This window comes from Carassius gibelio, chromosome A16 (genome assembly GCF_023724105.1).
Source record: "Carassius gibelio isolate Cgi1373 ecotype wild population from Czech Republic chromosome A16, carGib1.2-hapl.c, whole genome shotgun sequence".
NCBI lineage: Eukaryota > Metazoa > Chordata > Actinopteri > Cypriniformes > Cyprinidae > Carassius > Carassius gibelio.
This window is the reverse complement of record NC_068386.1, coordinates 6,755,015-6,769,653: the sequence shown is the minus strand read 5'-3', so window position 1 is coordinate 6,769,653 and position 14,639 is coordinate 6,755,015. Positions and strand designations below refer to the sequence as shown.

Here is a 14,639-nt window from a genome sequence, read left to right as displayed (position 1 = left end):
ATTTTTATTGAAAACGCAGTAAAAACCTTAAAATTGTGAAATACTATTAAATTTAAAACAACATTTATCTATTTTTATATATTTAAAAATCAGCAGCCATTACTTAAGGTTTCATTATCATTAAATATTCAGATTTGTTGCTCAAGAAACTTTTATTATTATAAAAATAAATTATTATTAATGGTGAAAACTGTTCTGCTGCTTAATTATGTAATGTTTACCTAGTTCTTCTAATTCTTTCAAGAAAAAAAGCATGTTAATAGGTTTTATTATGATACAGGTTGTGGGTTCATTCACTTGCCCATGGTTTGGTTTAATGGGATTTATTCACCAAGCTATTTTTTTTCTTTAACCTGTGGCCAGGAAAACTGTTAAAAAAGGACCGAAATATAATGATTAAACCTAAATATTGAGGTGAGCAGTTAAAATGGTTGCTATGCCCCTGCTTTAAACTTACTGTGGAATAGCACCAAAGGCTGTGGAGAGCAGAAAATCTCCATGATTGCGGTGAAAGCCTTGGAAAAGTGACGCATGCAGGGAAACCGTTAGAAGCTTGAAGTGGTCCAAGAAAAACCATTAAACATGTGGCAATTAAAAAAAAACGTATAAATCTAGTATATTTTTCTAAGTGTGAACAGCAGTTGATCCTGCTGGCATTGGCTGACAATGTCCTGCTGAATTTCCAGAATGAAGTAGAAATCCCTTCAAAACATTGGCTTTGCTTTAAATTCAAGCAGCACCACCATCTGAACATCCCTGAATGGAATATTCAGATGGAACCAATATCACTTGTGTGACTGCAGAAGATGGGAAGAAATGGGGGATAAATGTCTTCTTTAGATGCTGCCAAACTGTAGTTTCCTAACAGTGCCAAGGGCATACATCTAGAGAGGTTTAATAAAATCCATAAATTGCACATGGAATGTTTGGGATTGTATGGCGGATAGGCATCAGTATTGCAGGGCAAATGAGAAGCAGTCTGTGAGGGAGCTACAAGTAGAGAGCAGAGGTCACCACTCACACACACATTAATATTACACTGATCTCAGGTCAGGTTTCAGTCTCCCGGTCTCCAGTTTACACGGACATCAGGGGCTGCAGGACACATGACAGCTGAAATCATCCACCTCACGGGTGTGGCATATCAAGAGGGCTGATTAGACAGCATGATTATTGCAGGTGTGCCTTAGGCTGGCCACAATAAAAGGCCACCATGTGTTTTTAATACATTCAAATTGTGTGAAGATCAAAAGATGTGAAGGCTAAAGATCAAGGTGAGCATCCTAATATATCTCAAATATAAAAGATAAATTACTTTTATTCTGTAACCTTTATTACTTTATACTGATAAGAGAGTAAATGTAACGTGTAGCAAAGTATGTTGTCCCATATTATGAATTTTTGCTCTGTATTTAACCCATCCAAGTGCAAACACACAGCAGTGAGTAGTGAACACTCACACACGCACCATAAACATACAACCAGAACAATTGGCACCTGGGGAGCAGTTGGGGGTTTGGTGCTTTGCTCAAGGGTCTCACCTCGGTTGTGGTATTGAAGGTCATTCACTCCCCCCACCAACAATCCTTGCCAATACCAAGACTCAAACCCACAACCTTTGGGTCACAAGTCTGACTCTCTAACCTTTAAATGAATGCATTAACTATTGGCAAAATGTGAAAACTTTGACAAAATAGTGTCTATTGGTTGACATTAACCTATAGGCTATTCAGAACAAGTTTCATCCTGATAACTTTCTTCAGAATAACATGCAGTGATTAATCATGCACAATAAGACCAGAAACAAACATTAGGAAAGCAAATAGATTTGCATAGCAACTTTAAGTTGTATAAAATCATCTGCCAAATGAGCAAATGTGAATAAATCTACCAGTGCTCATAGGATAAAGACAATCTAAATGTACTGCTCTGAAGTCCTGGCAGAAAGGCTTTATTAGCCCACCCAGCACCTGTACTTCACTATGCCAAGTTTGTATTCAAACCTTACTCAGCATTAAGTGCCACATGTGAGGTGTCCATCCAAAGAATGACCTAAGACTGATGCGGTCACACTGTGCGCTAAAACACACAAACACTCTGATTGGGTATCTCCGGTGGAGAGGGTGTGATGAAAGAGCGCAGGCTGCAGGAGAGGTTTTTGCAGCTCGTTAAACGCTCTTTAATCACGTCGCGCAGCATGCCAGCACTTAAACCCCTTTTTCTCGCTGTTCCCACCTAACAATCGCAAGATGCTTGATAAATGTGTTTAATAATTTCAGGAAACAAGAGCACTTATGCTAACCATCAATCTAGCCGAAGGTTTAAAAAAAGAGGAAGGGATTCCAAATCCAGGAGATTTGGCTTCAGTTCTCACATGCCCTTTCCAGATATATGTAGACAAATTAGTGGTATTTGTGCCTGCAGAGCAGGTGTCTTTAGCACGAGATATACTTCCTTATCTGAGAGCAAAGGGGTTGTTTGTGTCCTTCAGGAATCAGGAGCCTCCTCTTTGGCTTCTTTACTCTCACAGGTTTAGCATTAAAAGAAGGTAGAAAGTACAAAAGAGTGTAATGCTTGGGTTACATCACTGTCTATAGTTGTAACTAGTAGTTGTTTCTTCCCCTCAATCTAACAAGATGAAATCTCTGTGCTCTGGGCATTAAAATTTGTAATACCTTGTGAAAAAAAAAATGTGCTTGAATTGAGTTGAGCACTTGCAGAGTACTTCAAAATTTATTCTAAGTTATAAATAACTTTAAAGTATATTTTTTTCAAAAAGTGGACTGTACAGATAATATAATATGAATCAAAGTAGAAGGCCACTTAGGTGTCTACTTAAAAAGAGTAGACTTTCAAGAATGACACACTTCAGTATACTTCTAAAAAAGTGAATTTTGTAATATAATCAAATGAAAAGTTTTACTTTAGTTTTTATATCATTTTGTGTACTCCTATTGTGATGCATTTACTAGCGAACTAAAGCACATGCAAAGTACTTAATTGTAATTTCAACTTGTGTGTTATTCAACATTTCATTTAAAGTTGTATACACTAAATTGCAACTTCATCATTACAGATTTGTGAGGTTTGTTTTTAAAGTGTTTTATTTTATTGATAATTTAATCACTTTCATGTAATTCAAAAAGTGTATGACTTGCTTTCTTCTGTGGAACACAAGATGAACTTTAACTTCCCACAGCTCCAAACGCAATCAAAGTAGTATAGAAGTTGTCCATTTATCTTGTGTGCTATTTTCTAGTCTTTAATTAAATTTTCACACACTCCATTTTTAGTTATCCATTCCTCTTCATCACTGTTCTCAAATGGGGTTCCAGTGAAGGAGGTTCAACATCAACAAGTTGCTGGTTTCAGATTTAATGTAAAGCATAAGTTTTATGTTTTTGCAGACCCAATCGCTATTACCAGTAATTTTATAGAAAACATCTGGGAAAATATTTTTTTTCATCACATACGGGTTTGGACCAATATATAACTGTGAGTAAATAATGACGAAATTTTCATTTCTGATTGAACTGTCCCTTCAAGACAAAGAAAGCTAGAGAAATCAATTATGGTGCTTGGGAGAGTATGGCTAGTTTAGTTTGACTTGGGTTCAGATGAAGCGTTTGTTTGTCAGTTTTGTCTTGCTGTGTGTACACAACAGCACGACTTTGATCCCTTATGTTTTCAGTGCTCCACCCACCCAGGAGCCTCAGGGGATGCGAGGAACTCTCAAAGGTGGACAAACCCCTCCTCGAACCACAGCTGTAGGGTGCTAAAGTGTGAAATGGTGTGAACTGCAGGGCTTCTTGAGGGATGATCGCCTTCGAGTGGTTCTTCTGAGACCTCCATACCCAGGTTATTGAGTAAATAATAGTTTCTAAGATTTTAGTAAATCTTTGAAACACAAATTACAATATTTTAAATGAAACCTGAGAGGTTTCTGTTGCGCCATTCAAAATTTCAGGTAACCAAAACTTAGTAGATATCAAAAGGTCATAAAGGCTGTAAATCTAACGCATTCTCATCCCAAGGCGTCATATACTGACACTTTTGACATTTCGTCAACATCCTACACACATGGCACCCTCTAGCATCAATATTAGACGCAGAATATGGGTTAGGGTTAGGGTTATACCGCTAGGGGCTTTCAGGACCATATTTATCTGAGTCTAATATTGACGCTAGAGGGTACCATGGGTACCAAGTGTCAGTATATGACGCCTTGGGATGAGAATGGCCTGGTAAATCTAATCCATATGAATGGGGCTTCTGTGTTTACATGTGTTTACGTGTGTTGTATGTGTCGATCATTGTTTATTTGTAAATAAATGTAATTAAATCTGTCCATCATGTAAATTAATCATATCTCTTCACAAAACTTGGACTAAAATGGTTGATTCATGTAGATTCATTTTCAACTTTTTGGATCTTCTAGTTTTTGGTCACCTTTCAGTGAAGGGACAGAAACCTCTCAGGTTGCATTTAATATCTTAATTTGTGTTTTGAAGATTAATCAAAGTCTTATGGGTTTGGAACGACGTGACGGTGAGTAAATGATGACAGAATTCATTTTTGGACGCTTTGTGTTTTTTCCATAGTCAGTTGAACACCGAGATCTGAATAGGACGGTGCTTCTTTCTTCCTTTTCTTCTTTTAGTAACCTTAAAGAACCTGTTGAAAGGGGCCCCAGCCTTTCCTCACCTGCATTAGGGACTGCACCTCCAGGTCTGGTCTATCATTGAGAACCGGCAGCCATTAGAGCAAGAGTTGGATTAACCCTTCTAAAGCACACATGGTGCAGTCATAAACCCCTTCTCTTTGCGCTGTTTACATGAACAGTGTCCAGCGGCGTGCGCATGTGGGTGTTTAGTGCATTATAAAACCTATAGAATGCCGCCCTCTTATTCCAGATCTGTTTCAGAGTAAATCATAGTATTTGTCTGGTCTCACATTATATGGCGTGTAGCACATTTACATTCCCCCCTCAGTTTCTCAGTGCCAAAAACGATAACTGTTCTTTACAGCAGGAAGTGTGGAGGAAACCAGGCTTCATTTATGGCCACCTTATTCACTAGCTCCAAGAAACAGCATTACGACGTCCTCATGTTTATGACCAGCAGCATGAAACGAAAGCTTGTGGAGTTTGATGCAAGTTAAGCTTAAATGCAGCAATTATTATAGAAATAGAGGCATGCTTAAGTGAGCTAAAGAGGGGGATGACGAATAAACACCTGCTTGCAATTTTGCAAACTGAGACTGCAAAGTCTGGTCTCAGCTGGCGTGTACACTGTGAATCAGTTTTCAGAAAAATTTGATATAGCTCCAGTATGAATTCTCAGCGAGTGTAAACTGATGTATTTGACACATGGATCAGAGAGTCTGGCCACATGAAATAAAAAATTAAATTTTTTATTCTATCCCAAATCCCGACTGATGTAGCTGACCCATATGGACTGTTTGGGACAGAACATGGAGCGCTGCAGGAGCTCTATGCAGAGGAGCATGAGGTGAATGCTTAAAGAAGAACGTGATGTCTTCTTTGTAAATTGCTTGTAGTCATTTTGTACATTCTTTTCTTATCATTGTCAGCCTTTCACAATTGAACGTACAAAAAAATAAAAAATAATTCCAGCAATGAAATCCGAAGCATACTATGTGTCACATTGTGACTTTCAAAACTGAAACTTAAAATGAAAAAATCTGAGATATAAATAATATTAATATAATAAATCAAAATAAATTACTAAAATCAGTTATTTAATATAAAATACACAGCATTCCGTAGGAGGCAATGACTTTGCAGACAGCGTTTTTTGCACGAAGGCAACTCATGAAACTGATTTTGGACAGACTTCTGAGCCAGTGTAATGGTTTAATGATCTACAACAAAATAGAACACGTATTTGTGATAACTAAACAAATATTGAATTACTATAATACTGATTTGTCACTAGAACTAACATCAAAAGTGCAAAAAGTCAGAAATATACATTTATACACTAACTGACCACCAAACGCAACTTTCAGACGCCTTTTTTTTTTTTTTTTAGCTCAACCATCACAGAATTGAATGAACAGGGTTGTGGGATATCAAGGGCAGTGACGGATACATCTGTGCTGCCGTCAAAATTCGATCAGACGAAGGTACCTCTGTAGACAGATTTGGGTTTGAATGTGTCTTGATGCCTTCTTGCCTTGGAATGCTGCCTTGATGTTGATGCTTGCCTTCAGCAACGTTTGATGACGTGGCAGCCGAGATATGCAGCCTTCGGAGGAAGCAGCCTTCCGTCTGAGAAACATGCACATATGGTCAAGTGAAATATGAGGTAAGAAAACAAACTAAAAGTCCATGTTTGTGACAAATATATTCTAAATAATTAATTATTACATTATTCAATATTTTAGTTTTAAGAGATATTTAATCTTTATTTTTATTATTATTATTATATATATATATATATTATGTTTACAAAAAAATCTATTTCACGTGTGTGATCTCTTCACTTCAGATGCTCAGCTCACTCATTGATTCTCAGTGCATTAGACAAACATTATGAGTCTGTTTGTTTCAAAAGACTATGTTTGAAACTGTGTGGTTCAGCGAATCTATTTGCGCTATTGCTCACTAGTAGTTTACTGCAAAAGACTCAGTTGGGTCACTTTGACGCGTCTAATTGTATTGCTTTTAATATATTAATTTGGTATCTTCTACACAAGGCATATGAGCTCACAGTTTAATTTTATGTAAAGAAAACCCATTTCCAATGTTTGGAACCAGTATCCAAAATGAAATAACATTTTTGGGATGTGTAATTGATTTATACTGCAATAAGAAAAAAAAAGAAAGGAAAAAAAAATGCATGCTGTGGGTGAGTCATGCATTCTCAGATGCTTCCTTTAGCTGGCTGCCGAGATCCTTGCACTCTCCAAAGATGTATTGAACTTCATGCCTTTAAGCAAGCATTTTGGTCTCCTTATCTTGACCTAAATACACCATTCAGTACTGATTTCCTGAGTGCAACCACACACATTTTGTAGCTGGTTATTAGTTTGGCATGTGTAAGAGTCTTTCTCCCATGCACTGTACCTGCTTTGAATTTGATGCAGATATCCGTTTACCAAAAGGCACAGGCCAATGTCCTCCTGCTCAGCAGTCGTGAGCTTATTCAGTGTCTGATGCAGAGGAACATTCCCTCTCCCCCTCTGTTTTCCTCCCTTTGAATCTTCCCAAATATGGAACCGGTTTTATGGAACACTTGCGATAGAAATCATTCTGAATGTCGGTGTGTGTGCTTGTGTGTGTGAGGCATGTGATGTTGGCCTTCACAATCTTCTCTCATGTGTAAAGAAATAAAGCCAGAAGAGTTTATAAAAGGTCATAACATCAGCAACTGGTAAAAATGTAGTGCTAATCAAGATTTTTAAAATATGAAGTATTTGATTGATAAGGGCATTTCTTCACAGTTTCTAAGACATTAATTCAGTTTTTTCAATTTAATATCATTTCTTATTTTATGTTTGTTAACATAGATTTTTTTTTCATTATCATAATAACAAAAATAATAAATATTGAAACAATATGTTAAAATGTATCTGTCTGTCTGACTGTCGATGGATGGACGGACAGACAGATACATGGATAGATAGATGGATAGATACATGGATAGATAGACCGAGACTGAGACCGATGGATGGATATTATTGGAATAAAAAAGTCTTTTGTTTTGCAAAAAAATGTTTAATTTGATAAGTTTTCATTTCTTTGCAGTTTCTTTGTGAAAATTGTTCCAAAGTAAATCCTGCACCATTTTTATAGATATATTGGTAGATCAATATATACATAATATAAAAGGAACATGTCTTTATTATGCATATGTGTGAGCCTGCTGAACATTGTGATGTCAAGACTGACATCCATGACAGTGCTGATGACGATAAAAATGACAGCAGGTGCCCGCATGAGCGCTGCAGGGGGAGGACATGCCCACAGGTCAGAGGCTGGCACGACCGACACGCTGGGTGAATATAGTGTGTGTTTGGGCTGCGGGAGAGGAGGTGAGGCGGTTCTGTGTGCTCTTACTGCGATAAGAGCGATGGAACAGTGACTCTGATTGTGTACCTAAAGCCCCGAGGCTGAGTGAGGAGCCGTGCAGGAATGTACGCAGCCGTCACAAGTTTGAAAACAAACAGCTTTTGGACATGGTCTTCTCTTTCACACCCAGACTGTCTCTATGAAGAGCTGGAAAGATGTTCTTTTGACCCCATTTTCCTTTTCTTTCTTTGCCCATCACCACTTCCACTGTGTTTGCACCCACACTTAAAGAAATATTTGTTGTAGGATGGATGGTATTGATCTTTTCTATTTAAAGTTCAGTTCAGGATTGCTTTTTTTCTCACACACACAAAAAGATGTTCTTACAGTAAAAATATGTATAAAATTTAATTAAATATGATGTAATTAAAATGAATGATTGTAATCGAATAACTGTTCTATAGTTAAGAATAAACAAAATGTTGTGAGGTCCAGTAAAAGTCCATAAAAAACATACAACAATATGAAGTCCCACACAATTGTATAATTGTTAAATATTTTTGTCTTGTTTTAAGCAGAAACCTTTCAAAATTGTATTAGATTTATGCATTAATCGATAAACTAAATTAATGTAAATTGATATATTCTCTGAAACTAAACCTTAGCAATAGCTTGCTTATGATGTAATATTTCCTGTTTTAAGGATGTTTTTACTGGAAAACAAGACAAAATACTGATTCATAAAAAAGATTTTTATGCAGTGTAATATTTCAGCAAAATAAAAACAGGTTGTGATTTATCTTACCTGGAAAGCTGTCAGCATCAGGGGATGAGTCTTATACACACACGCCAGTTCTTATCAATCACCGCACTTAACACAGAACACGTCTCTGAAACTCTGTGTAAATCTTTGACAGATAAAAACTCAGCTTCCCCTGTGAGAACAGATTTTACTGTCCAGATTAGACAGCACACAGCAGGAATAAACAGATCCAGAGAGATACACTGACACTGTATTGTAAGTTCTCTTTTCTGTTTTGCTTTTGTGCTTTGTCCCTTTTAGGCCCTATCAGACATCTAAACATTTGAGAGTGTGCACGTACTTCACAACCCGCAGTTGTAGGTGTCCTTATCATTCAGCACTCTAGAAAGTTGATTCTGATTGGTCAGTCATGGCAATCAATGGTCTTTTGTTTTTGTTTTTACTGCTAAACTGTATAATTAGCAAATTTCCTATAATTGAAAAAATATAAACATAGAAACATTATAACATAAAATGAGTAATAATTAAAGATTCTGCACCATTTTTGCATTAATAGGCAAATGTTTTACTTGTTGCTATAATTTAGGAAAAAGTTGGTTGAATTTAAATTTTTAAGTGCTACTTTTAACTCAAAATGTTGTTTTGATAATTTCCATTAATGATCTCAGACTTTTGAATACAGTTTGTTCATTTGGTTGGTTGAATTGATGGTTGTTGACTGTAGGTAAGTCGTTTGTTTATTCAGTTGGATGATGGATGGATGGTTGGTTGGTTGGTTGGTTGGTAAGTTGTAGGTAGGTATGTAAGATGTTTGTTTGTTTGTTTGTTTATTCGCTTGGATGATGGATGGATGGATGGTTGGTTGGTTGGTTGGTTGGTAGGTAAGTTGTAGGTAGGTAGGTAGGTAAGATGTTTGTTTGTTTGTTTGTTTGTTTATTCGGTTGGATGAGGATGAATGATTGGTTGGTAGGTACGTTGTTTGTTTCTTTTCTTGTTTGTTTGTTCATTTGCTCATTCATTCATTCGGTTGGTTGTTGGGTTGGTTGAATGGATGGTTAGTAGGTAGGTAGGTAAATTGTTTGTTCGTTTATTAATTTGGTTGGTTGGTACTAGTTTATGTGTTTGTTTGTTTGGTTGGTTGGTTGGTTGGATGGATGGATAAATGTGTGGTTGGATTGTTTTATGGTTGGTGTATAGCTAGGTAGGTCGGTAAGTTGTTTGTTTGTTCGTTCAGTTGGTTGGTTGGTTAGATGATTGGTACTAGGTAAGTTGTTTGTTCTGTTGGATGGATGGATGGATGGATGGATGGATGTTTGATATGTGGTTAGTTAGATAGGTAGGTAGGTAAGTTGTCTGTTTGTGTTCTTTGTTTGAGTAACTGTGCATTTATTTTTAGTGGAAAAAAAATGTGTTTAGAGAGGTTAAATTGGATTGGTATCTATATGTAATTTCATAAAACTTCACAACCCAAGAACAAAGATAAATTATTATATTGCTGAAACCACAGTTTTGGGGTCTGTAGCTCTGATATTGCTTGCAGAGACTGAACAAGAAAAAAAAAAATGAGATATAAAGATAAAAGTAGTATTGTGAAAAGCATGGCCTAGGGCTATCAGCTCAGCCAATCAGAGCCCTCTATCTGGCCCAGTGAAAGTATGGGAAATGGGGGAATATGGGTAGATGGTAGAACTCCTTATCTGTGGCTACAGCAGTTCACTGATTCAGGAAAACCACATTAACTACAACCAATTACATCTGGTCTGTTGAGAAAATACAACAGCGGAAGGAATGCTTCCTCAAACCATTGAAGCTTAATTTCCATCAGTGGTGATTATTTAAACTGTATTGTATATAATCAGTGGTTATTATTGATTAATATTATTTATATTAATGATGGAAAGGTGGCCTGTCCATAACCAGACCCAAACAACATTAGTCTGGTTCACTTAGGGCATGAAAGAATTTTGGATCTGTTGCAACTTTGCTGAAGATGTTTAGAGAAGAAAGGCAAAAGAGCGTGGTGGGGTAAAGAAGGTGTAAAATTTGATGGGGGCATCCTAATCTACTTTGAATGGTCCCACAGCAAACATAGACACACATCAAACCCATATACACACACAAAAACAATGCCTGCACACCTCTTGCCTGATAAAGTCCTCTGGTTCAGAGCTTTTTGGAGCAAATATGACTAATGCTATCCATTAATAGCTGCCACATACGGTATGTCTTTCAAAAGTTTGGGGTCTGTACGATTTCAGAATTATGTAAGAAGTCTTTCATCAAGGCTACATTTAAAAATATCGTGAAAATATCAGTATTGTATAAAACATATTATTCCAATATAAATATATATATTTTCTATGATAATATATTTTAAAATCTAGTTTATTCCTGTGATGCCAAGGCTGAATTTCTCCAGTCTTCAGTGTAATATGTTCCTGCAGAAGTTTTAATATGCTGATTTGGCACTCAAATAATTTTTCAGTTTTGCTGTTTAATTGTAAAAAATTAAAATACATTTAATAAGGCGTACTTGTTTTCAGGATTCCTTGATAAATAGAAAATTTTAAATAGACAACTTATGTAACATTATGAATGTTTTTACTCTCAGTTTTGATCAAATTAATGTATAATTTGTTTTAAAGAAAATCTTTCTTGCCCATTTGAATAGTGTGTATATATAATTTTTTGAGTGGTCAAATTTTAGCTTTTAAATATCCTGTATAACTACTGTAGCTGCTCTTAACAGAGGTTCTTGTTGGTCTGTAGTTCAATATGTGACTCGTGGTATTGTCATCACCTACAACACAGAAAATTCACAAACTCTTATGAAATCTTGAAAAACTCTAGTCATAAACAAACTTTTTTGAATATGTAGACTAATATATATGTGTACTGTTATTGTACAAACTTTTTAAAAATCCCTAATCTGAGACCAAACTGTTGTGGTGGAATGTGCATGGTCACATTCTTTGTTTTGGCAGATAAAAATAGTTTCCATTTAGCAAAAGGACAAAGGACGAGTTGGTTCCTCTCTTACCAACATCTCTCAGTCTATCTGTACGTAGTTCCTACTGACACTTCTCCATTGCCCAAACTCTGATGTGTCAGCCGGCATGTTACTGTTCATTCAAGGTAAAAGTTTGGAACTCTCCGGAAACTGTCTAAACACAGGGTGCTGGTGGCATCTAGTCCTGTGCTCGTGTCCTTTTTGAAAAGAAATTTTATATATATATATATATTACGTTATTCATCAAGAATGCACTAAATTGATAATGTTACAAGATTTATATTTTAAACGAATATTGTTTTTTAAACTTTGTATTTATCAAAATATCTGGTAAAAAATGTATCAAGGTTTCCACCAAAATATTATTCAGCATTATTTAATATATTATGTACATAATATATTGAATTATAACAATATATTATATACATATTACTGTGTTGAATATATTTTTATGAAATAAATGCAGGCTTGGTAAACATAAGAGATGTTTTTCCAAAAACAGTCAAATATGTTTTGAACAGTACATAGATGATTGCAATGTCAAAGGAATTGCATTTTTTTCCCAAAAATATTTATTCCTTAAAAATACAAGAACTGTTAAAAAGCACTAAGGAACCATATCAGTAAATTTTTTGGAGTTCCCATATCTAGATATGAACTAATATAACATTTTTTCCTATACCTCAAAATTCTCTCTCCCTTAATGGCTGATGTTGATGAATGCCTGTAAGGGATACGCTGCAGGTAGGATATGGTTACAGGTTGCAATGGTGTAGGGGAGGGCAGGAAAGGGAGCAGATAAAAAGCCACATGGGCCGGGCAGGATGTTTGTTTTCCAATGAGGCATGACCCTGGGAGACTGGGCCAGGGCCTGGCCTTTGAACACAGGTGAGCAGGGAAAAGCCGCTGATCCCTGTTTGTCGTCTTTTGATTTCTTGGTCATTATCCATTCTATCCACTTCTCTCGCTTCCTTGCTTTTCACCCTCTCCTCACTCTGCATCCTCCACTTTCTCAACTTCTCTCTCTCTCGTCTTTCTCTAGGGAACAGTATGTTTTCTCTCTGTGGGATACTGGATACTGATATAACCTGTATTGCATGTGTTCGTACCTCAGAATACCTTACTATGATGTGGAACTCTGATGCTAGAGCTCCCCGACACATTTACCTTACAGGCCTGCCTTTTACAACTCAGAACGGAAGCTCAGTGTGGCAGGAAGAGGAGGTCTGGGAGGATTGGATCATGGATGGACATGCTAATATTCCTTTTGGGGCTTTGTGTGGACAGTAATATTAAAAAGAGAGGACTTTAGTCAAGGGTTTGGACGAGTGGCATGCCAGGTCGCTGTTAAGGCTGAGTTTTTCCGTTCCCACGAAACACCTCACAGCACTCTTAAATCTTTTTCTCCTAACAGCCTGCATTAACATCTAGTAGATTAAATAGTTGAAGGATGATTACTTTATTGATGATAGAAAATATAAATAAGTCTTTATGGCCAGTCAGGCTTTTATCTGCAGTGTCCTGAGATCCAAGCCCCCGTCAGGATAAGAGATGGAAAAAGAGATTGTGAAACCAAATAAGGAACAGCTTTCATATTAAGGCTATAGGTGATGGCCTGAACTTTATTGTTGGTAAAGTTGAAACGAGTAAACCAGAAACTCAAAAAGTCTGCCAAGCACAGTTAATTTGTTAGTTGTTTGTTTGATAAAACAAGAGGGATACTTTTATTCAAAGTCAGTATCTGGAGTTAGATCCAGGACCACTTGCACTACAAACTTAACTGTAACAATTAAGTGCATATGTATGTTGTTCTGCTCTTATTATTTATTCAAATAACTAAAATTGTGAATTGTTTTTACTTGTGATGATATTGGATCACATTTAACAAAAACCCACCATTATCTCAACAAATTAGAATAAGGTGACATGCCAATCAGCTAATCAACTCAAAACACCTGCAAAGGTTTCCTAAGCCTTCAGAATGATCTCTGAATGACATTCATAGGGAAGACTGCTGATCTGAAAGTTGTCCAGAACATTGACACACTTCACAAGGAGGGTTAGCAACAAACATTTATTGCCAAAGAAGCTGGCTGTTCACAGAGTGCTGTATCCAAGCATGTTAACAGAAAGTTGAGTGGAAGGAATAAGTGAGGAAGAAAAAGATTCAAAAGCAACCGAAAGAACCGCAGCCTTATAAGGATTGTCAAGCAAAATCGATTCAAGAATTTGAGTGAACTTCACAAGGAATGGACTGAGGCTGGGGTCAAGGCATACAGATGTATCAAGGAATTTGGATACAGTTTTCGTATTCCTTTTGTTAAGCCACTCCTGAACCACAGAAAACTCGGAGGCGTCTTACCTGGTCTAAGGAGAAGAAGAACTGGACTGTTGCCCAGTGGTCCAAAGTCCTCTTTTCAGATGAGAGCAAGTTTTGTACCAAGTTTAAGTTGCGTGAAGTCCAGTGTTAAGTTTCCACAGTCTGATGATTTGGGGTGCAATGTCATCTGCTGGTGTTGGTCCACTGTGTTTTTTGTAAACCAAAGTCACTGCACCCGTGTACCAAGAAATTTTGGAGCACTTCATGCTTCCTTCTGGTAAGCAGCTTTTCGAAGATGCTGAATTCATTTTCCACAATGATTTGGCACCTGTCCACACTGCCAAAAGCACCAAAAGTTGGTTAAATGTCATGGTGTTGGTGTGCTTGACTGGCCAGCAAACTCAACAGACCTGAACCCCTTAGAGAATATATTGGGTATTGTCAAGAGGAAAATGAGAAACAACAGACCAAAAAATGCAGATGAGCTGAAGGCCACTGTCAAAGAAACCTG

At 36.8% G+C, this 14,639-nt stretch overlaps 1 long non-coding RNA gene across 1 annotated transcript; it reads left to right on the top strand.

Moving 5' to 3' along the window:
- The first annotated feature begins 1,195 nt into the window (after positions 1-1,195).
- LOC128031182 (uncharacterized) lies at positions 1,196-5,643 on the top strand. The gene is made up of 3 exons (XR_008188063.1): positions 1,196-1,274; positions 3,692-3,858; positions 4,661-5,643. It is a non-coding gene; the product is annotated as an uncharacterized LOC128031182 (long non-coding RNA).
- Positions 5,644-14,639: the final 8,996 nt, after the last annotated feature.